The sequence below is a fragment of the Gorilla gorilla genome, chromosome 1 (genome assembly GCF_029281585.2).
Source record: "Gorilla gorilla gorilla isolate KB3781 chromosome 1, NHGRI_mGorGor1-v2.1_pri, whole genome shotgun sequence".
Taxonomy (NCBI): Eukaryota; Metazoa; Chordata; class Mammalia; order Primates; family Hominidae; genus Gorilla; species Gorilla gorilla.
The window spans coordinates 34703006-34707519 of NC_073224.2; the positions used below are offsets into that span (position 1 = coordinate 34703006).

At 41.5% G+C, this 4514-nt stretch overlaps 1 pseudogene; it reads right to left on the minus strand.

Moving 5' to 3' along the window:
* Nucleotides 1–211: 211 nt before the first annotated feature.
* On the minus strand, nt 212–568 carry LOC101135700 (RNA guanine-N7 methyltransferase-activating subunit-like protein; annotated as a pseudogene).
* Nucleotides 569–4514: the final 3946 nt, after the last annotated feature.

The following is a 4514-nucleotide window of genomic DNA, read 5'->3' on the forward strand; positions in this document are numbered from 1 at the left end:
CAAGTCAAGCAATATAATTCACAATTTTAGGTATTCCCAGCAACCATCACATCTCACAAGTAAGATCTATTTAAAAAAAAAATCTCAAGTTCCAAAATATCAATAATCTAGTCTCTAAAATCAGATGTAAGACTATGACCAACAGAAGACACCCAAATTTTTGGCACAGTAGCAAAGTAAATGGTTTTACTAAAAGCTGCTGACATTTCTATCAGTAGTAACCGTAAGGAGGCTGCTGGTTGTAACCATAGTGCCAATATTGGTGGGGATAGTAAAGTTCTTGTCTGTGTTATGGGTAATGTTACCCCCAGAATCTTCCACGCCACTGATTGGATCAATTGTCACTTGGCCATCCCTGGCTGCTATCCCTGCCTCTGAACTGTCTGTTATCTTGAGACTGATTGTCTCTATTTCTTTGGTTCCCAGCAGGTCTGCTATTCCATTCCTCAACAATTAGAGGGGACTCAGGAGGGCATTTCAGGTATTGCTGATACTCCCTGTCACCTTCTGTGAGTCTACTAGCAAATATCTCTTCAAAAGTTGGAACAGCTTTGGAAGTGTCAGTCATTCTGAAATTCCCAAAGATTTGAGGAAGGTGTATTGCTTAATGTTCAGGTTGTTTAAAATCCACCAAAGGCTGTGTCAATCCACCTTGGGCCGAACCCCGCCAGAGAGACACTGAGAGGTTGCAGGAGAGGTGCTTCTGGCCCACCACGCCTGGAAGTCCAGACCACTCCAGCTCCTAAGATAATGGAGTCCCTCCCACTAGCATCTGACAACAACCTCCCATCTTTTTTCTCTTTACATTTTGCTTTGGGAAACTTCTACTGACATGTCTTCAAGCTCAGTGGTGTTTTGTTTTTGATTTTTCTTTTCTTGGCCATGTCAAGTCTTCTGATAAGCCTATTAAAGGCATTATTTATTTCTGTTACATCAAAAAAAAAAGAAAGAAAAAAATGAGCAAACATCTCAGGAGCCACCCCCAATTAATGAGGGACAGAATTTCTACCATTTTCTTTTGATTCATTACAATTTTTATCTCTCTGCTTATGTTACTTGATTACTTGATTGTGTTTGTTTTTGCACATTGTGTACATTTTGCATTAAAGCCTTTAACATATTAATCATAGGTATTTTAAATTCTTTTCTATTCCACTCTGTGTGTCTATGTGTACACATTATTTAGCTCCCACTTATAAAGGAGAACATGCAGTATTTACTTTCTGTTTTTGGGTTATTTCACTTTTGATAATGACCTTCAGTTCCATCCATGGTGCTATAAAAGGCATGATTTTATTCTTTTTTATGCTTCAGTGGTATTCCACGGAGACCTAGAAAGGCAGGAGGGTGGTGAGGGATGAGAAAATACCTAATAGGTAAAATGTACACTATTTGGGTGATGGTTACACTAAAAACTCAAACTTCTCCACTATGCAATATATCCATGTAACAAATCTATACCTGTACTCCATAAATCTATATAAAAAATTCCCTCTCTGATAATTCCAGTGGCTATATTACATCTGAATTTTATCCTGATACTTGTCTCCTCAGATTGTGCTACTGCCCCTTGAAGTGTGCTTATATGGATTAGACAAATGTATCTCTCTGTGTATATATCTGTTAGTTACAGTAGTGCTTGGCATAAAGTAAGCGCTGGATAAATATTAGCTGTTATTGTAACCAGTCCTTCTTCCCCATTTTGCACACATCAGCCCTGTCTTTATGTAATGAGTCTAGTGGCTTTCTCTCCAGGACTCCATTTTGGCTTTCTTGAACATAGATATATAGCCACTGATTAGGGGAGAGGGATAGTTTTCTGGCCAGCTTTATACTCCACTTTAAATTGCTGGCATCTAAATTTAAATCCAACCTCAGGTTTTTAAAGGTTTTGCTAGTGTACTGAGTCCAGCATATAATTCCTCACGCCTAGTGCCTACAGGGTGTGGTACAAGATGTACCTTTCTGGTTTGGCATTGGCTTCCCTGATGAACTCCTTCCACTTCCAACCCACCCATCCACCCTTCTGTGAAATTATATTCTTTGGCCATTGCATTTCACGTAATTGTAGCATTTAATTTTGAACTCATGCCCGGAGGCCTGTGGGCAGTGGGCGTGTTTAAAGAAATCTAATAAATGAAGGGAAATAAATGTACAGGGTAAAAAGTAAATGGGCCAATACTATTCAGAGAAAAACCTCAAAGTGCCTGTCTGCTTGCAGGAACAAAAATAATTTTAGAACAAGTCAGTAATGTAAACAAGGTGAAAAAAACATTTTACTTAGTAAATACGGTAGGTTCATGTTTTCTACCTTACTCCCGGGTCTTTGCTTCATAAGAGCAGCCTTTTGACCCTCTTCTAGTGAATGAAGTGCCTTGGCCAGAAGTCAAGGTAGGTCAGCCTTTCACTCAGTTCAGTTTGTGGGTGGCCAAGAATATATTCAGGCTGAGGAATAATTTAATTTTCTCTTGTTAGCTCCATTGAGAAAAGGATTGTATGCATTGAGTCTACCCCAATGGGAAAGTTCTCAATCTCCCCATAAACACTTCTTTCATTTGGTTGTTCACTTTGACCCTGCTTGTGCTTTGGTGGACTTAGTTCTATTCTGCTCCATCCTCAACGAAATTAAGTGGGTCCCAAAGCAGCTGGTCACATGGATGCACATGAATGTGCAGATGGCCACAACAGGGTTAAAAGTCAGAAAGCACTCCTCTCTGTATGCATTTTACTATATATATATATAGAGAGAGAGAGAGAGAGAGTAAATTATAAATAAATATATATATATAGTTATATATATTTATAAATAGATATGTAATTTTTTTTTGAGATGGAGTTTGCTGTTATTGCCCAGGATGGAGTGCAGTGGCACGGTCTCGGCTCACTGCAACCTCCGCCTCCTGGGTTCAAGCAATTCTCCTGCCTCAGCCTCCCGAGTAGCTGGGACACTGTATTAAACAGAATGCAGAATGTCAAGAAGGGATTACAGGCGGCCACCGCCATGCCCAGCTAATTTTTTGTATTTTCAGTAGAGATGTGGTTTCACCATGTTGGCCAGGCTAGTCTCGAACTCCTGGCCTCAGGCAGTCCAGCCATCTTGGCCTCCCAAAGTGCTGGGATTACAGGCTTGAGCCACCACACCCAGCACTAACTGATATATTTTTAAAACTATATACGCACACACACAGTTGATAAATAGGAAGAATTTTTGTTTATGCATTTGTTTTGTTAATGTGACCCCTCTCGAGGAGTAACTATGCCTTACATACATAGAATGCTTTGTACTTGAAAGAGCACATGCACACATACGGTGGTGGAAAAAGCCTGGGAGTGATAGTTAGGATACTTTGTTCAAATCCCGCCTTTGCTAATTGTCAGTTCTGTGATATGAAGCAAATGATTTAATCTTTCTGAGCCTCAGATTTTCATGTGTTAAATGGAGACTGTCATTATAGATAGGTATACCATTCTTGTGTGAGGAATGCGGTTTGTTGTTGTTGTTGTTGTTGTTATTGTTGTTGTTTGAGATAGAGTCTCGTTTTTGTTGCCCAGGCTGGAGTGCAGCGGTGTGATCTTGGCTCACTGCAACCTCTGCCTCCCGGATTCAAGCAATTCTCCTGCCTCTGCATCGTGAGTAGCTGGAATTATAGGCACCTGCCACCACGCCCGGCTAATTATTGTACTTTTAGTAGAGATGGGGTTTTGCCATGTTGGCCAGGCTGGTCTTGAACTCCTGACCTCAGGTAATCCGCCTGCCTCGGCCTCCCAAAGTGTTGGGATTACAGGCGTGAGCTACTGTGCCCAGCCGGAATGCATTTTAAAATGCCTGTGAAGATATTTTGTGAATTCTAAAGCAGTACATAAATATTAGTAGTGATTAATCTTTTCACCCATCCCATGAAGTAATTGAGGCAAATATTTTTATCCTCATCTAAAAGTAAGAAGCCTTAGTGTAGCAAGTGCTATGTGTGCCCAGCCCATATACCTTTATCTCATGTGGGAAGTTGCCAGCAGATGCTTCTCCTGCATTTGGCCAGCTTCCTGGGTCTGTCTGCGTGAGGGTGCCCTTTGACCTTGGGGCAGGCCAAAAATGCTGGAGAGATAACACCTCAAGAGCTACCCCCATTAATGCTGAACAGGAGTAGGTGGGTAAATTCCCAGCTTCTTCCCCGATGTGGTGGGACAACTTTGAGCTATGTCCTGCATAGTGTCTCAGAGAGTTGTGGGTGTGGTTTGGGGGTGGATTAAGCAACAGCTGTCCTGAGGAATACAATGTTCACCAACACTCCCTTCGCTGCCCCACTCTTCACTAGCTGATAGTGTTTTCTCAAATTGCACCACCTCCGCCATCACCACCACAAATAAGCTACATGCACCAAAATCCTTGGGGTCTGATTTGGGGAGGACTCCAATAAGACAAGACTCAGAGGTTTAGGGATTCACACAAGGTCACATTTCTGTTGAAACACACCACCACTGTGTTACAGGATTACACATGCAGGGACCTGAAAAAC